Raw genomic sequence first — 20,560 nt, 5'->3', positions numbered from 1 at the left:
AAGGGGCAGGTGCCCAGGCAGCCTTTCCACCCCCACCCCACTGTAAAAGGTCTGGTTATGCCCCCGTCAGACAGAACGGACAGGTCCCCAGGCACCCTTCCCCCCCCCCCCCCAACCCCACTGTTAAAGGTCTGGTTATGCCCCCGTCAGACAGAACGGGCAGGTGCCCAGGCACACATACCCCCGCGACACGTATATCGAAAGACTGGAACAATATTGCTTAGCTAACAACATTGAAAATGAGAGAAAAGTGGCAGTCTACCTGAGTGTTATGGGCGCAAAGACATACAACTTACTGAGGAGTTTAACCGCGCCGCAAAATCCTGCTCAGAAATCGTTCAATGATATAACCAAACTGTTGCAGGAGCACTTTAATCCGAGGCCACTTGTTATTGCAGAGAGATTCAGGTTTCATAACCGAAATCAGCAAAAGAACGAATCAATTCCCAACTACATGGCAGAGCTCAGGAAGCTCGCAGAACATTGTCAGTTTGGCGCGGGCTTGTCTGACGCACTCAGAGACAGGCTTGTGTGCGGTATGCATAACGAAAGCATACAAAGACGACTCCTAACCGAAAAAGACTTGACATTAGCCAAAGCATTAGAAATTGCAGTGGCAATGGAAACTGCCTCAAGGGATGCATCACAGTTACAAAAGAAAATTACATGTGAGACTCATAATGTTAACAAATTCTCAACCAAGCCAGTCAAGGCAGCTGTATGCTTCCGATGTGGGAAAAGTTCTCATGACCAAGCAGACTGCTGGTTTCGTGATAAGAACTGTAAACACTGTAATAAAAAGGGCCACATACAGAGAATGTGTAAAATGAAGCAAAATGAGGAAAAACAAAGATTCCAAAAAAGAGATAAAAGGGTGAATGAAATGAATGACACCGATACAAGTGGTTCAACCTCAGATGACACTGACACAGGGTTGGGGCATATAGCACTCCATTCAGTGTCAGGCAGTGATAAGAGGATGATATGGGTGACCCCAGAGATTGAAGGAAAGAAAGTAGAAATGGAACTAGACACTGGATCAGCACTTTCTCTTATATCGCTGAAAGATTACAAAGAGAAGTTTGCAAATATTAAATTGAAACGTACACCACTGTTACTGAAAACATATACAGGAGAAAAGGTGGCACCGGTGGGAAAAATTGAAGTCAAAGTGAAATATGAAGACAAAATGAAAACTTTGGATTTGTATGTGCTGCAATGCGGAAGTGTACCATTATTTGGACGCGACTGGCTGCATATGATTAAGCTCAATTGGCAGTCTATTAAGGTAATGCAGCCCATTGAGAATGAAAGCAGTAAAGCCACACAGGAAGAGCTGAAAATTTTACTTCAACGGACAGCATCAGTCTTCCAAGAGGGCATAGGAACTTTAAAACACATGAAAGCACACCTCACAGTGGATGAGCGTGCCTCAGCCAAGTTTTTGAAAGCTCGTCCTGTCCCCTATGCGCTGCGTCCAAGAGTAGAGACAGAACTAAAGTGACTAGAGGACCAGGGTATTTTGTCCAAAGTTGAATGGTCAGACTGGGCAACACCAATCGTACCAGCTGTGAAGAAAAATGGCGCGATAAGGCTATGCGGCGACTTTAAGGTAACAATCAACCCAGTTCTCCATGCAGATCAATACCCGTTACCACGTATAGAAGACATTTTTGCTTCATTAGCTGAAGGGCAACATTTTTCAAAGATTGATTTGGCTCAAGCATATTTATAAATGGAAATGGATGCTGAATCAAAAAAGTACCTAACAATTAATACCCACAAAGGCCTCTTTCGGTACAATCGGCTAGTGTTTGGTATTGCATCCGCGCCTGCGGTGTGGCAGCGTGCTATCGATCAAGTGCTACAGCATTCCAGGCACACAGTGCTACTTAGATGACATTATTGTGACAGGTCATGACGACAGCTCCCACTTGGCTAATCTAGAGGCTGTCCTAATGAGGCTAGCTGAGTGTGGACTTAGAGCCAATAAGGACAAATGTGAGTTCTTTAAAGACTCCATTGAGTTCTGTGGGCACAGAATAGACAGAGAGGGTCTCCACAAATCACGAGACAAAATTGATGCCGTCCTGAAGGCTCCAAAACCCACCAATGTTTCCCAGCTTCGCTCATTTTTGGGACTGGTCAATTACTATCACAAATTCCTGCCAAATCTTGCAACTGTGCTTCATCCATTGAACAGCCTCCTACAAGCAAAAGTGACCTGGAAATGGACAAAGAGTTGTGACCTGGCATTCCAGACTGCGAAAGAACTTATCCCATCCGAAAAAGTCTTGACTCACTATAACCCAGATTTACCTCTTCGCTTGGCTTGTGATGCCTCGCCATATGGCACAGGTGCTGTCCTTTCACACAAAATGCCGGACGGCTCTGAACGCCCTATTGCCTTTGCATCCAGATCTTTATGTGCTGCTGAAAAGAACTATGCACAAATTGACAGAGAAGGGCTTAGCCTTGTTTGGGGTGTCAAGAAATTCAACCAATACCTATATGGCAAATGTTTCACATTAATTACAGATCACCAACCCCTAGTGGCCATTTTTAACCCTAGGAAATCTATTCCGGCTATGACTGTAGCACGTTTACAAAGATGGGCATTGTTTTTAGGTGGACACAGATACATGATTGAGTACAAATGCACAACACAGCATGGTAATGCTGATGAAATCTCTCGTTTACCATGTGAACCTGAAGTCAATGCCACTGCAGACCCAGCTGAGATGTTCCATACAACCCTTCTGGAGAACCTACCTGTCACAAGCGCACAGGTCAAACAGGAAACATCCAGAGATCCAACTATGGCAAAGGTCTTGGAGTTAACTGTGAAGGGGTGGCCTGGCAAAAACACAGTGGCCTTGCCTGAATACTTCAGTCGACGCGAGCAGTTATCCGTGTGTCATGGGTGCATCATGTGGGGTGCAAGAGTTGTTGTGCCACCCAAGCTGCGACCCTGAGTCCTGGGAGCACTTCATGATGGACACCTGGGTGTGGTAAAAATGAAAAGTCTTGCAAGAAGCTATATATGGTGGCCAGGCATATATCAACAGATAGAGGAAATGGCCAAATTATGTCCTGAATGTCAGCAGACTCAAAAACAGCCTCCATCTGCCCCTGTCCACAGCTGGGAGTGGCCAACTGCCCCTTGGCAGAGGATCCACGTGGACTACGCTGGGCCTTTCCTAGATCGTATGTTTCTTGTGGTGATTGATGCATATTCAAAGTGGCCAGAGGTCTTCATAGAGAAAAATGCCACAAGCACAAAAACAGTGGAACTACTCCGCACACTGTTTGCAAGAACAGGATTGCCTGAACGACTTGTCAGTGACAACGGCAGTCAATTCACATCCGAGGAATTTCAGTCCTTCCTCCAGAGAAATGGCATCAAACACACCACAGCTGTACCTTACCACCCCGCCACGAACGGGCTAGCTGAACGATTTGTTCAGTCATTTGTCAATGAAAACAATGGCTAATGCTCAAGTGTCACTACAAGAGAAGATGGCAAATTTCTTACTTGCATACAGAAATGCTGACCATACTACCACAGGTCAAGCTCCTGCCGTTTTGTTCATGGGAAGAAGACTGAGGTCACATCTTGATTTGCTAAAGCCTGACCTGCGTAGAGATGTCATGCAAAAACAATCCATCAAAGCAAAGACTGGTCGTGTTAGAAACTTTGTGATTGGACAACAAGTTCTGGCAAGAGACTACCGTCAGTCTAAGCAGAAATGGCAGCATGGTGAAATACTGTCCAAGACAGGCCCTCTAACATACACTGTGAGAGTTGGGGAAAGTGTTATCTGGCGTCGACACGTCGATCAATTGCTGGAAGCAACCGCTCAGCGTTCAGCCAATAAGAGCACAGAGGATGACCTTCATAACCCTGAGGACTCTGATGAGCTCGTGTGCACAGCCTCAGAGCCGCCGCCTCCTGATCATGGAAATGCTGCACTTGTTAATGCGGGTATTCCTGAGGTTCCTGTTCAGGGCTCTGACCCTCACGAGAGACGCTATCCTGATCATGGAAATGCTGCACTTGTTAATGCGGGTATTCCTGAGGTTCCTGTTCAGGGCTCTGACCCTCACGAGAGACGCTATCCTGAAAGAGCTCATCATCCTCCCCAAAGACTGGACCTATAGAAATGCATTGCATTGTTTTTGCCATGTTTTATGAGTGTTAGGTGTGTTAAGTGTTCGGCACGAATGTCGAAGTGTTCAGGACTATTTGGTTGTAATTGTAAAGTTGTAATTGCCAGTACTGTAGTTGTGGGGTATATTATTGTTTCGTTTTCCTTTTATATGAGATAGACATCAATGCTGTAAGGGAGTAAATGTTATGTTCACATTAGATATAGGAACTACTTTTCTGGTATGTACCACAATAATTAACATACAGACTGGCTAGCGTAGGAATACGCAGAGTTAGAGAACTATATAGTCCTACACTGAGAAGTGACATGCGATGCAGTACAATTCCTAGTAAAGACATTGCTAACTTTACTTTGGTGTCTGTTGGATGTATGTTGTGAAAGTGAGAAACACAACAATGTACATTCAGAGCTTCCCGATGCCACAGTTGCTCCCGGCTGTGTAGCAATTCCATGTAACGCAGCGCGAACACCTGCCAAAACTGCATGTTCTATGGCCTCTAAGTGAGCAGAATTCGCCATGTTGTCCCGCATCAGCCCTAACATGCGCTCTCATTGGTACCCGCCCATTTTACACAAATGGGCGTGGCTAATTTGCATACGTTCTCAACATTTAGTCTACATTTAGATTTAACATTTATATTTAAGTTTTATATTTAACATTTATATTTATATTTACATTTAACATTTATATTTACATTTACATTTATATTTAACATTTATATTTACATTTACATTTATATTTAACATTTATATTCACATTTACATTTAACATTTACATTTAATATTTATATTTAACATTTACATTTAATATTTATATATAGACAAACCATTTATATTTACATATGATAAACAATTTTGAACATAATTTACACAGCAAAAAAATCTGATAATCCACAACACCATTGACTTCTAGCTAAATGTCAGAAAATTGCACTAAATGTTGAAAAAGTGGCAAGTACAAAAATGTTTGCTACCTTTACAAACAGTGCCCCATACCAACTAATTCCAATAACCGCTTATCCAGTACAGGGTTATGGGACACACACATCACAGGAAGCACAGGGCACAAGGCAGAGACACCCTGGATGGGATGCCAGTCCATCACAGGGCAAACACTCACTCACATGCTGAGGACAATTTAGTGACACTAATTCACCAAACTGCATGATCTTGGACAGCAGGAAGAAACCTGAGGAAACCCACAGGAACACGGGGAGAATATGAAAGCTGTACATGCAGAACCAGGAGTGGGAACCACACCCACAAGCCTGGAGGTGTGAAGTGAGAGCAGCTGGTCTGAAGTCCTGAAGGGAGCTGGAGCGCCATTTCTTTGGAACAGTGTGGAGCCGTCCTGCATTGCTGCTTATCCTGTACAGGGGGTGGGCAGCCTGGAGCCTGTCCCAGGTGGCACAGGGCGGGGGACACAATGGACAGGATACTAGTTTATAGCAGAGCACAAACTCACACATACAGACTCACACTAAGGGCAGCTTAGAGATTCCAATCGGCTGATCGCAGTTTCATGTTCTCCAAAGTAGGAGGAGAAAGCCCACATTGGAAGAACATGCAGACTTCACACGTACAGCAGGAGGGACAGGAAACAAGCCAAGAGACAGAGGTTACACCCCGAGACCTCACACCCCCCCACAATCACACATACTGTTAGGATTTATTTAAAAGTTACATTTTAATGCTACAAAATTATGACTGACTATGAACTTCATATTCCAGAACTGTGTTGGAATCTATGCTGACTGTAAGAATGTTACCTTACAGGATTTACCTGTTTCTGTGCCCTGTACCTACAGTAAGGAGCTGGGATCTCTGCTCCTTCAAAGCAGACAGACTCACTCACATATGATTACAGTTCTAGTACATAGCAGATACTGTTGCTGAAAATGGTGAACAAGTGAGGCAAATATAACAATGCAAACATGCCGCTGTCAAGGTGCTGCCTGGGCACTAGTGCAGCTAGGCTGGTATTTCTGGGCTCCACAGACATCACTGGTGGTTGGTGTCGTGGTCACCGGGATGAAAGACTCGTGCAGCAGGTGTTTCTCAGCAAACAAACAGGGACTTACTGGGATCAGGATGGGAGGCTATGGAACCGGCAACACGTAAGGCACAACATCAGTGATCGAACTGGGGAACACAGGACCAGGAAGCACTTAAATGCAGGACTAATGATGGAAGAGACTGGAGACAGCTGGGAGTGTTTAACACGAGGGCTGGAACGAGACGTGAGACCAACAAGCAGCAAACATGGCCTGTTAGAGCCACGTCAGGGAGGAGGCGGGACATTTAATTTCATTTTTATATAGTGCCTCACAGAGTCGTCCCAAGGCACTTTACATAGATGTGTAGTCATACATTACAACATCATTAAAGACAGTGATACACAAGGGGAAAAAGGAAAGAAAGATATTAAATAAAGAAAGCCAGATGACAATGGAGGAGAGGAACCAAACCCCCCAAGTAAGTAGATAAAAAAGACCTCTGGGGGTCCATGGACAACTGGCTGCCCAACCCCCCCCCCGGGCAGACTAATATTGCTGAGAACAGAAAAGAGTGGAGCTGCTTGCTAAAGACCAGGTGTGAGGTGTGATTAAAGTCTGTCAATAAGCCTGTTCTCCACGCTGGCCTGTGTAGGGTGACACTCAAGGCTGCACCCAGGATGACACAGTTAGCAGGTCCTATTCGCAGTGTCACCCCTCCATGGGACTGAACCAGGACTCCAGCTGAGATGGTGCCCCCCCCTGGGCAGCACCTGGAAATGTGGGGAGGCAGAGAGCATGGATGGTCAGAACATGCATCGACACATAAATGGACAGGCATAGTGGATAAAAATGGCATTGCTTAATGTGACAGTACCCCCCCACCCCACCAAAAGCATGCGCTCCGGCCATGAAGTCCAAAGGGGTTAGACAACAGGGATGGAACCAGACTGGACTCTGGACTAGACAGGGGACGACAGAACAGATGGTAGACAGGACAAGACCAGACAAGACTAGACAGAACACTAGACAGACAGCAACACCAGACATAAGAGCAGTTGCAGGACATCACTAAGGACATGGAGCGGATAAAGGAAAAGCTAGGAACCACAGGTACAGCAGTCCTGTCAGACCCCAAAACAGGATGGACAGGTGGAGGGTCAACAAGAACAGGGGCACAGGATGCACAAGACAATGAGAGATGGGGCATCCAGGGAAGCCAGGCGAAGACTCGGGGCTGGGGACCCTCCTAGGCCCCTTTCCAGGTGAGGCTGAACTCTGCCGAATCACAGGACCAGAGGGTCTGGGGGGGCCAGCAGGGCCGGAGGACGTGAGGGGTTGGGAGGTGATGAGAGAACCGCAGAGCAGTAGAGCAGCAAGGAGACAACAGGACAGGAACAGGAAGATGGCAAGGGACATACAGGGCAAGAGCAGAGACTGGCAAACCCTCTCTGGGAGATAGACATTCAGCCTGCCGCTTTCTTGGACTCCTGTTGATACTGGTGACCACCCCAGAAACTGGGACCAGAGTAACCGGAGTCTGGGATGAAGGAGGGACACACGTAGCAGGACCCAGGGCAGTCCAGCAGGACATCCTCTGGATCCATCTTCTCTGGGCTGGGTTTAACATGAGGGATGGAACGAGACGCGAGACCAACGAGCAGCAGGCATGGCTTATTAGAGCCACGTCAGGGAGGTGGCAGGACATGACGTTTGGGGCTATGGTTAGGGTTAGGATTAGGCTTAGGTTTAGAGTAAAGTGTTTGTGGCAGAAAGCGGTCAGTAGTACAAGGACACGACTATGCCACCTGGGAAATTTCACCACAGGAAAAATTACTCTAAATTAAGAACACACAAGTTCATTTACCGAATGGAGCTGGACGTGTTTGTACTATTGACAGTTTGTTGAAAATATAAAACCAAGAAACAAGACAAGCGCTTTAGCATCAACGACCTTAAAAAATTAACCAGCAACCAGCCTTTGGCCACTGGCTGACTAAACCCAAGCAAGAAACAGGTGTCCGGTGAAGTTGATCAAAAAGGGGAATGGAGTCCCCTAAACATGCACACACGCACACACCTGTGCCCCACCGCACTGATCCCCACACAAATATACTGCACACGGTGAAAGTGTGAACACCACCACCCCAGACCAATCAAATCTTAGTCAGCCAGATCAATAGAGGCAGCCACTGGTATACAAATAAACGGAAAACAAAAAGAAAATACCCCAATCTAACCAAGAATCTGAGTGCTGAAATCTATGAAGAGTGCAAACAATGAGTAGCAGAATACAGGCCGTCACTCTGCAGCAGTTCCAAACAGAAAGAAAGGGCGGCCTAAAGTCTGCTAAGTCGCAAAATTAGGGAATGAAACAGCTCCAAATGCAGGAAAAGGTGCGGCGATCCTTGTCCAAGGTTGCAGTGTTGATGTGCTGCCACCTTCTGGGAAAACGATGAACTGATTTTGAGATTAAGAACATGTATGGTTTTCTGGTGGGTGGCATGGTGGTGCAGTGATTAGCGCTGTTGCCTCACACCTCTGGGACCCAGGTTCGAGTCACCGCACACACACACAAATAGATTATATGTTATATATTAGATAAGTGGCAGAAAAATCGATGGATGGATGGAACTGTATGAAAAATAATGCTGCTTATGAAAGTAGGCAAGTAAGAATTTCAGGTTAGAATTTCATTGTACCTTGTACGCATGACACTGCTTTCTTAGAAACTTATACTGCCATTAAATTTTGAAGACGCTGTACAAAGAAGGACACAATAGTGTTCGGAATATTTTTTTCTTGTCTGTGAAAATATACAGCTCTTCTGGACACTCATTCTTAAAAAAATCAGATGCTACTTTAATACTATCTGTACCGCTAGTGAAGACAATGTTCCGTGACAAAACGTGACCATACTGCCACGCCAATTTCTGGTAGCACTGCACCTCGCGCATGCGTCTTGTTATCCTCATGTAAGTGCACAGACGAAGCCGGAATCAACACAGAAAACACGTGGCGGCCAGACTGGTACCTCTCCGCGCACGTATAAGCGGACGTGTTTGTATAGACTTTTATGATGCATTTTACTCCTCCGCGGACGACCGCCTGCCGCACTACAAATTTGTCTTTAAACGCCGACATAGATGATTTTGATGAGGATTGGGGTAGTTTGCAAACCCTACAGCCAATTTTCAAGGTAATAGAACTGTTGCATACATATAAATGCGTATGCATATGTGTGCAGACTTGTCCCAAATTGAAAATCTTACGCCAGCCAGTTGATCAAAGTTGGCAGCCCCGTGAACTGCCGCTCTGAATTTGTAAAACGTAGGGAAACATACACAGACCTCGCGGCTGTGGTACGTGTGCAGGGAATATCAGAATTACTACTAATAATACTTAAATAGGGCACGTGCGCATGTGTAAAGTACACAGCTTGACCAGAGAAATATGAACGTTTCCATGTACGCATACGCGGTGTAATACGCGAGTGCTGCGCTTTGCGGAGAACCAGCCTAGATGCGTCCGCGTTGGGAGCGTCGCGTCGGCGCGCTGCTGGAGAGAGGTGTGTGTCCAAAGTGGATTAAAAGTTCATATTGTGACCTAAAGACAAAGTCACTTTTAGTGGTAATCTTTGTTGTGTAATTTTATGGTTAATATGTTTGATGAATGCTGTTTGTAATTTTATTTACCTGTAATTAAGCCTATTAGTTTAACACGCGCGTCATTTTGGCGCGTCTTCCCACCGGCGTCGCGCGGGCGACCAACATTTCCTGAGGTAATTCACATATTTGATTTTTTATGTTTTATGTATCGTACAGAATAATAGAGCGCAGGCTAAAGTGCAGTTCGGCCCCAGCGAGTCTCTCAGCTCGGCGTGTCTCACAGCGCAGGGGGCAGCCGGAGCGCCGCAGACTCGGGCGGCTACATGAGTATATTGGGAATAAAATGTGTGTATTGGAGCGAGTTCTGTGTTAGTGAGTGTGTGAGGTGTGACAGTGATAATGATGGAGATGCTGGGCTTCGTCATGGGATCAATCGCTCTTCCTCCTGCCTACAGACTCCTGCCAGCTGACGCTGGACCCCAACACTGCAAACAGAGAAGTGTCTCTGTCAGGGGGGGACAGGAAGGTGACATGGGGGGGGCAAACTCCCCCGTGTCCCTGTGCATGCTGGGATAGCTCACTGTGTGCTGGAGGAATCATTTTTACCGTATCAGAGTCTCACATGTCGCTGCTTCTCCGTGGCAAAAAGGTAAAATCTCTGCTTTATAACCAGTATAACCCTTTTTACTCTGTCTGAAGTGTGATGTATGTTAATAAAACAAGTAATTGGGTTCTGTAAGCTGAACAAACATACAAAATGACTGTTTTTCTCTGACGTATGTTCTATGTTGGCTGTTAATGCACCAAAACTGCCTAAACAAATTCATAGTACATGCAGTTGTACCAATGGAGTGAATTCTGATTCTGAATAAAATAAAATGTAATGAAATCTAAGCCTGATGAGTGGGGGGAGCTTTTCCCCTCCCCTCTATATGTATATTTTATATTTCGGTCTATATATTGTATTTGCTACCTGTACACTGACAATAAAGGCTTCCTATTCTATCCCATTAATGTCCCGGTTCCGCGCTGCCCAGAACGTAACTGAGTAACAGACTTAATCCGCGCTCTCTGCTCACTGAGCGCAGCAGCCTGATATCGCAGCGGCGACGCTTTGGCCAGCAGGGGGCGGCAGACGGCAGACAGTTTATTAACTCAAAACCTACAGCGGTCCTGAGATAACTTAGTAAAGATAATAACATAATCAAATTAATCATATATTAACTAAGTAAACATAAATAACATAAAATCTTAATAAGGCACGTTAGTACAACAACAACAGAAAGGCACCTGATCATCAATGAAGTAGTGTAGGTGATTACCAATTACCAGAAAAAAATCACATAAATCCTGTTTCATTAGGAATCCTGAGATATATACAGTACTGTGCAAAAGTCTTAGGGAGTCATAGGAAATGTTTAAAGCTATTTATCTGGGTACTAAATTTATATTTTCTCAGTATTAAAAACAAATTTTAATATTAGAACATGTGCAAATTATGAGTAAAACAAAAAAAACTAAAAGGAATTTCTTATGTTCTCCAAAAAGTTACTGATATCTTGTTGGATGGCTAGATGAACACCAATATGGTTCCTAAACCTCTCCTCAGGTTCACCTCGGCCATTTCATGTATTTGTTAAATTTCACCACCAGCTCAATTAATTCATGAAACTAGTTTTGAAAAGTCACTGAGGTATTGATTAGCTATATGAGGTGAGCTAGTGGTCATGTCAAAAAATACATGAGTATATTGAAAATACTGCCAATACTGGGATGACTTTAGGAGAGATTTTGAAACGGTTAAGGGCAAACAGTTTGACAGACATAATATCATAGGTTTAAATCAACATGGAGATCATTTTAAAAGTTTATGTGACTGCCTAATATATATATATAATGTGTGCAGTTATATATATATATATATTGCCAGCCCACAGCTGTTTCTGCTCCCATTGCATTAATATGGAAGCTATCTGCTTGTGTTGATGTTTCGCCTGATATTTCAGGTGATATTTCAGGATGCAGGCGGGTGGACTGGGTGGTATTACTGTTATAGTGGGGTTTGCTGGATAGATGGGCGATTCACAGTTTATATTCCATGAAAGTCCACATATATCATTCCATTCACCCTATTCATGTACACCATCGCAGTGGCCGGCGTCCAGGCAGGATGTTCACCAGCACTTTTCAGTCTCTTAATGCATGTTACAGTGAGCAGCTGCCATTCTGCGAAAGTCTGGCTTCCCTCTTGGGGACATGATGAACAGAACAACGTGTGAAAGACAGTGAACTAAAGTGATGTGTGGCGGAAAAGTAACACTGCACATCACTCTGAACACACCATCCCCACTGTCAAATATGGTGGTGGCAGCATCATGCTCTGGGGGTGCTTCTCTTCAGCAGGGACAGGGAAGCTGGTCAGAGCTGATGGGAAGATGGATGGAGCCAGATACAGGGCAATCTTGGAAGAAAACCTCTTGGAGTCTGCAAAAGACTTGAGACTGGGGCGCAGGTTCACCTTCCAGCAGGAAAACGACCCTAAATATAAAGCCAGGGCAACCATGGAATGGTTTAAAACAAAACATATATCCATGTGTTAGAATAGCCCAGTCAAAGTCCAGATCTAAATCCAATCGAGAATCTGGCAAGATCTGAAAACTGCTGTTCACAAACGCTGTCCACCTAATCTGACTGAACTGGAGCTGTTTTGCAAAGAAGAATGGGCAAGGATTTCAGTCTCTAGATGTGCAAAGCTGGTAAAGACAAACCCTAAAAGACTGGCAGCTGTAGTTGCAGCAAAAGGTGGTTCTACAAAGTATTGACTCAGGGGGCTGAATAATTACGCACACCCCACTTTGCAGTTATTTATTTGTAAGAAATGTTTGGAATCATATATGATTTTCGTTCCACTTCTCACGTGTACACCACTTTGTATTGGTCTTTCACGTGGAATTCCAATAAAATTGATTCATGTTTGTGGCTGTAATGTGACAAAATGTGGAAAAGTTCAAGGGGGCCGAATACTTTTGCAAGCCACTGTAAACTACAGGCATCACCCTAACGGTAAGAAGTGTGATCCGCTTACGACTGACATGCAGTAGAGACAGGATCACATCCAACACGGGACCCACTATAGGCTCACACAGAAATAAAGGAGAAAAACACCAGCTGCCTTTTCCAAGCTGTTTACATTCCTGCGCTTCCTCATGGTGACAGTAACAGCCCGTGTCACATGACCACTGTCATGTCCTACCCATCACACCTGCCTGACCCTCCTGTCTCCTCACTAGCGTGACCCTGATGATTCATGCCTGTTGCTTGTTGCCCCTCGTTAGTCTTTGCATTTAATTATCTATTTGTCTCGTCAGCCCCAGTCCGGTCATTGATGTTAAACCTTCCTGCTGCCTGTGACCTTCCCGGTTGCCAGTCCTCCCATTTGTGATCCCTCACGATCCTCTTTGTTTCCAGTCTCAGCCCATCTAGTTCAGCAAACCCCCTTTTTGTTTCGCTACCAAGGATGCAGAGATGAGAGTCTTTTACCAAGCGTACTGTGTCCAGAGTGGATGAGCATGACCACAGTGAGAAGAGGATCTGATGGATGGAGGACCTAAGTACCATAATCTTAGTAACGCATGAGCAGAATTGGACCATAAGAGGAACTGGCCGGCTCCATCTCACACATGGTACGTGGGTGTAGAAGTTACTCAAAACCATATGGCTGAAATCCTCCACATGTGCATTTTGAATGTATTGGGCATGTTGTCCTGTTTTAACCATGAGAATCCTGTGAGGGGCGGCTCAGTGGGTAACAGGGCTGCCTTGCAGCTGCAGTGTTGAATGTTTCCATCCTTCTCCTATGCTGTCTGTGTGGCGTTTGTTTGCTCTCTTTATCCCACATGGGTTTCTTCCTGCAGCGACTCTGACAGGCATCTGTAAATTGCCCAGAGTCTATGACTGTGAGTGTGCCTTGTGATTAAATGGCATTGTATCCATGGTGGACCCCAGCTTTGTACCCTGTGTTTCCTGTATCCTGGGATACCCTTGTGATAAGTGTTTGGAAGATGGATGCATCACATCTTAGTACTTGTGACGATCTGTCCCGTCTCCTCCTGATTGGGCCAGCAGAGCTCACTGCTGACACTCCGTAACTCTCCTAACCCTCCCCAGCTGTATCCCATCGCTGACGTTCTCCACCCTGATCTGTTAGCCTCCTACACCCATCTCCCGTCGCTGATTACTGTGTATAAATGTTCCTCTCATGGTTCCTCAGCTCCGTCATCATTCTTCCAAGTGCTGTTTGCTGTATTCCCTTAATAAAGCCTGTGTCTTTCCCAGAGCTACTGCATCTGAGTCGTCCTTAACCCAGATTATATTACTCATCACATAGAATATCCATTTACATTTAACCCCATGGACACTAAGCTTTTCTCCCAGGGGTCTAAGGTCAGAGAGCCCAATTGGACCAATTCGTCCAGATAAATACATTTGTAAAAGAAGTAGTGAATACGTTTCCAATAAATTCCTATTACACATTGATGTTATAATCAGAAGCCACATTATGAAATGGAATATATCCAAACAGCATTTTAATCTGACCAGTAGGGCATGCTGTTGTACCACTTGTAGAAACACTTTTGCATTTACCAGACTTGTTTACCCAAAGTGACTTACAGCAGTGGGAAGGGTTATGTTTTATGCATATTCTTGGGGGATTTGAACCCATGACCAATGCATCATAAATGCAACACTCTACTTGTTCAGCTAGAGAATCTCTATGAAAAAAGTCCTAATGACTTGAAGTAATCGGCTCCTAATGCCAGGTAGCTGAAAACACAATGAGGTTCTTCCTCAATGTGATGCTGCCCAACCCAGCAGACGGGAATCTGATGAATCAGACATGCTTGCCAGTGTCCAGTTTAACCTTTGGGGTCCGTGGACTCGACGGCCAATCAGAGATGGCAGACAGCTGTCCACATGGCCCCGATTGAGCGGTACGTTTGCGTAACCTGCTGGCTGTAAAAGGAGACCATGTGTTTGAATGCTGCATCGCAGGCCTGACACATGAGAAAGACCAGATGCCAGCCACCTCAGACATGTGGATTTTATCTGTGTTCCACAGGCACTTTCATATAAGTGATTTACAGGAACAGCCAGTCTAGTGCAGGGCAGCGCAAACACCCTCATGCATATACTGGTTTTAGCACAGCTTCATTGTAAAGCATATCAGATGGCCTCAGAATCCTGCTTCCTGCTTAATACAAGGTGAATAGGGAGTAGGAACTGGGGGACTAAGGAGTAGTGGACTATTGGGATTAGGGGCCACAGGACTAGGAGACTATGGGACTAAGGGAATAGGGGACCAGGGGAAAAGTGGCTACAGTGTTAGGGACCATGGGACTAAGAAACAAGGAGACTAGGGACTTGTGGATCATGGAAGTGGGGCAAAGGGGAATTGGGCACCATGGACTATGAGACTAAGGTATAGAGGGACCACAAAATTTGAGCACTTAAGACTAGAGGACTGTGGGACTGCAATGCATCATCTCCAGAAACCTGTTTACTCCTGCTGGGCAGCTTTCATGTGGCACCCCCTGCTGGACAGTGGAGACACTACAGAGGCTGTGTATTGTGTTCAGTCACCTTTTACTGTAAATCACACATGGGTTCACGCTCACTTGTGTCTGCTCTGAATCCCCATGTGCCGAGGCGAAAACTCCATCCACTTCAGGTAATTCAGGGGCCTCTTGCCAAGTTATGTGAGCTTCGTGTCTGATTCTTTGGGCTTCCGTACTGGAAGCAGTCCAGGGTAATTCTGGGAAAGTGTGGAGCTTAGACAAACCAAACTACAGCGTAACATGCAGCCAAGGGGGATTTTAAGATTTTGGTTTATTGTGTGGGCATCTTTCTGTTCTTGATATTGATTGATGTATGTAATTATGTAGTATTTTTAATATACGGATAGCGCACTATTGTATACAAAGCGACAAGCCAAGCTTGCAGTTTTGCAGTGATCATGTGCTGCCACCTTCTGGGAAAACGAAGAACGGATTTTCAGATTAAGATCTAAAAAACTACACATTTACATTTTAGCCCATGTTACACTGGGCTTTTCTCCCAGTGCAGTAAGGTCAGAGAGACCTACCAGAGAGAAATCTACCATAGTTACTGTTGTATATACATTTATACCGACTTACATTTTACTTATTTATCAGAAGCTTTTATCAAAACGACATACAAATGAGGAAGCAGATTGACACTGTACGGTGCTGGGCGTCGCCCCGGTATGCAAAGTGCTTGGAAAGATTAAAAGCGACAAAACATTGTATAAAAGATTGAGTGCAAGTGCATCAATTATTAAAAATAATACTTAAGAATATCAGTAACAGAGCTCAGCACCAGCATGTATGGGCCTTCAGGACCTGTGATGATGAGCACAAAAACACCAACGCAAATCCCCAAACTGCACAATATTGTGTTTTGAGTGAAACCTCAATGAGTTTTTAGGTCCATGATACTGTAACAATTTCGAGGAACTTTGGCGCTACATGCAATTCCCAAAGCGCACCACTAGATGGCGGCTTCCTACCGTGAGCTGAAACAGCCGCCGTAGGGGCGATACGCGGCAAGTTTCCCCAGCCGCCAATCGGCGTGCACCGGGGCTGCGTCTGGGTCAGGCTTTTGCCTGCTGCTTTCCTCCAGCTTATTTTCTTGTGTAACTTGGTGCTGGGCTCCTCGCCATAGAAACAAACTCAGCCTAGCAAACATTAAGAAATCTGGATGCTATGAAAGGATCGTCTACCATACTCCCATATTCCACTCTGCTTTCATCCGATTGTCTTTGGTTTGTGCTGCTGGGAACCATTATCACTGTCCTTTTATTTTGCTGCAAACGTAATCGTATGATCACATTATATCGCGACGTCCCTTGTCCTCACCAACGTTTTGTTGAAACTGCATGAAGGTCAGACCCACTTTTGTACCGTTTAAAACACATGTTGATCATTTTTTCTCCTGCAAAAAAGAGCATTTACTTTTATTTTGGAGATATTTTTTTGCAAAGCGACTTACAATTGAGAAAGCGGCGAGTTGAGCAGCAAACTTAAGGCGGTGTGACTAAGCAGGTTTGGACCCACGAAGCTCAAATTCCACAGTCAAACAATTTAAAATTGTTTCTTTGAGAAGGCAGACGCAGGCAGTCACTGGTGCGTTTGGGGTTAAGGGCCTTAGTCACAGGAGCATAGTGATATAAGCCACTGAGCCAAACGCCAACCCACAGCACTGACCTCTGGCAGAATTCACCTTTACAAGCATGTTTGGCAAATGCCACTAAGTACAAAACTGATGCACTTTTACATAAATAATTGTACTTATCATCAGGGTTCAAGTGTCAGAAGTGCTTCTGCTACTCTTTAGTAAGGTTGCAAATTCCATCTGTCCATCCATCCATCTTCTGTAGCCAGGTATACACAGACGCACACACACAGAGCCGCACACACACAGTCGCACACACACACAGACGCACACACACACAGAGGCGCACACACGCACGCTAACGCGCACACACACACAGACGCACACACGCACGCTAACGCGCACACACACACACACACAGACGCACACACGCACGCTAACGCGCACACACACAAACACACATGCGCACACAAACACGCACGCACACGCGCACACACACAGAGGTTTGTAATTATATCTTTGTGGGGACTCTCCATTTGTTTCGATCGTGAAAACTCTAATCCCAACAATGACAGTCTACCCAGCCCCAACCTTAACCATAAGTAAGCAAACAAAATACAAGATTTTAGGTATTTTCAGTTTTGTGATTCTATTCTCAGATTTTTTTTATGAAATTGAGGTTATCCTTGTGGGGTGTGGGGAGTGAAAATATCCTTACATGGCAAAAGGTTTTTATCACATCGTGGGGGACGTTTGGTTCCCACAATGTAATACACTGTGTTCACAATTATTAGGCGAGTTGTATTTTTGGGATTAATTTCAATAAAAAACAAATATAGTGTCATCAGTCAGTCCAAAATGTTAATGAACCTGAAGCCTGAATGTTATGCAAAGGAAATGTGAGTGTGAACATTATCAGGGGAAAACACGTGTGTGCACAATTATTACACAACTATTAGTGTGCAGAATTATTACACAACTATTAGTGTGCAGAATTATTACACAACTATTGTGTGCAGAATTATTATACAACTATTAGTGTGCAGAATTATTACACAACTATTTGTGTGCACAATTATTACACAACTATTAGTGTGCAGAATTATTACACAACTATTAGTGTGCAGAATTATTACACAACTATTGTGTGCAGAATTATTATACAACTATTAGTGTGCAGAATTATTACACAACTATTTGTGTGCACAATTATTACACAACTATTAGTGTGCACAATTATTATGCAACTAAATGAAAAACCTACATTTTCCCATCTACCTTGTTTATTATCATCTTTCAAAGTGCGAACAATAAACAAACATCACATAATTTCCAAATAAACATTTCTGACATGAAATATCAATTAGTGAGCAATATAGCCACCTCCTTACGGACGCAGCAGGAAGTGTGAGTGTCCTGCAGGCTGGAGAGAGAGCTGCTGATGACGCGCTCAGCGGTCCGGACCCTTCAGAAGACTGTGCAGACCGCTGAGTGCATCATCGGCAGCTCTCTCCCCAGCCTGCAGGACACTTACACTTCCCGCTGCATCCGTAAGGGCACCAGCATTGTGACTGACCGGTACCATCCCACCCACCAACTGTCTACTACCCCTCTTCCATCCGGAAGAAGATTCTGCAGCATCAGGAGCAGGTCTGCACGACTGTGCAATAGCTTCTTCCCCAAAGTAGTCCGGCTGCTGAACAGCAATAAGTCCTCCATTCATGGAATCTGGTATTTTCTTGTTCTGTTGACGATTAACTTTTTGTGCAGCAGCAACCACAGCCTCCCAGACACTGTTCAGAGAGCTGTACTGCTTTCTTTCACTGTAAATCTCCCATATAAGCAGGGCCCACAAGTTCTCAATAGGGATTATGTCAGGTGAGGAAGGGAGGCATGTCATTATTCTGTCATCCTTAAGGCCTTTACTGGCTAGCCATGCAGTGGAGTACTTCGATGCATGCGATGGAGCATTGTCCTGCATAAAAATCATGGTCCTCCTGAAAGATGCTGACTTTATCCTGTACTGCTGCTTGAAGAAAGTGTCTTCTAAAAACTGACAGTAGGTTTGGGAGTTGAATTTGAATACATCTTGACATTTTCTGGGAAAGTAGAGTGTACCCTTGGGGAGGTGGGCTCCGGCTGGGCTTAAGATACGGTTTCATTAATGAGACTCACATGGTCAGAAGGTTTGAGGTAAACGAGTCTCACTGGCTGTTTCTGAAAGTGGGACCCCCCCCCCCCCAATAAAAATCTCACATCTTCCCATTAAAATAATAATTGTAACTCTCCACTATGATTATTCATGTTACAAGGTCCAACTGACAGCACTACTTTGAGGAGAGTTCTTCATCTTCTACCTGAGTGTTGGTAGAATAGTGATTCAGAACATGGGCTTGTGATCTGAAGCAGGCGGGTGTTCGCCGTTGTACCTTTGAGGGAGGTTCCTCACTAAATTAGCCTAGTTGTGGGCATCTCCATCACTGCAGTTTGCGAGGGCTTGGTAACCTAGCCACTTGCAGTTGTTTCCCGTTTTAAGGTTCCCTTTTAATACCGCTTGTAATCAGTCAGTGGATGGCGATTTGGTGGAGTGTCCCGGACCGGCGTGAGCCAGGCAGCCGGTGGGATACTGAGCCACTACAATTGCTGCTGTTTTGTCCTGCTGTGTTTTCTGCTTTTGTTTCGTTTTTTATTTTGTTTTCGGGTTTCCTGTTTAATTAGTATTAAGTATTTATGTGTTTTGTTTAGTTTGTTGTACGTAAACCGTGGGGCGCCGTTGGGGAGGCTTGGTGTTGGGTGGTGAGGATCTGGTTTGGGGGGGGGGGTAGGTCGTGGTCGTGGTCGCTCTGCCTTCTTAGCCCACCCCCCTGGTGTGTGTATCTACGCCATGTGATGTGGTGACCCTGTGGAGTACCTTCTGACAGTGTGTCCCCCCACCCCAAGGTAATAGCTGCCAGGTTTGGGTTTCTTTGTGTGATTGGAGTGTTATTCTAACATGATTTGATTTGTACCATTTGTGGGTAATTTTTAAAGTAATTGCTTTGCTGTTTGGTTTTTCCTTTGGAGTGTTAACTGAACGCAGAATAATAAAGGCAGTGTTCATGGTCTTCACGTCCCCCGGGCGGTGATTATGAATTTGTGTGCTTTTATATCGGAGTGGGCGTAGTCGGCAGGATTTCACCAGTACATGGTGCAGATGTGACTCCCTGATCGCTCCCTGCGGAGGTTAGGTGAGATTTTTTATTTTTTGGTGTTTAATTTGTCATAGTGGAAAGGCAAAGTAAAACAGCAGCATTAGTTTCCCAGGAGCCGCTACTATTTTGAGTAAATTTTGTTTGCCGGGCTTCGTTTGTGCCGTCTAGTTTTATTGTCCTATTGTCATTATGGACGACGAAGTGCAGCAGCTCAGGAATTTGTTGGGGCAGCTCCAGCCTGATAATGATCGTTTGCACCAGGAACGAGCAGAAGTTCCAGGTCCCTCTACTGCCACCCAATCCTCCCCTGCACCTCCACCTGTTTCGGTCGAGCCTCGTGTCTATAATGAATGTTTTACTTTTATTTCTAGAGACCGGAAGTGTCCAATGTTTGGGGGCAGGTC

At 44.9% G+C, this 20,560-nt stretch overlaps 1 protein-coding gene across 1 annotated transcript in view; it reads left to right on the top strand.

Moving 5' to 3' along the window:
- The window catches only part of LOC125721424 (E3 ubiquitin/ISG15 ligase TRIM25-like), a 62,065-nt gene extending 48,559 nt beyond the window's left edge, over positions 1 to 13,506 (top strand). The window contains exon 6 of the mRNA XM_048997327.1: positions 10,230 to 13,506. The gene's annotated coding sequence lies outside the window, so the exon portion shown is untranslated. The remainder of the gene's footprint in view (positions 1 to 10,229) is intronic.
- Positions 13,507 to 20,560: the final 7,054 nt, after the last annotated feature.

The sequence above is a fragment of the Brienomyrus brachyistius genome, unplaced genomic scaffold (genome assembly GCF_023856365.1).
Source record: "Brienomyrus brachyistius isolate T26 unplaced genomic scaffold, BBRACH_0.4 scaffold33, whole genome shotgun sequence".
In the NCBI taxonomy this organism is placed as follows: Eukaryota; Metazoa; Chordata; class Actinopteri; order Osteoglossiformes; family Mormyridae; genus Brienomyrus; species Brienomyrus brachyistius.
Note: the sequence above shows the minus strand (reverse complement) of the source record. Positions and strands in the feature narration are given on the sequence as shown.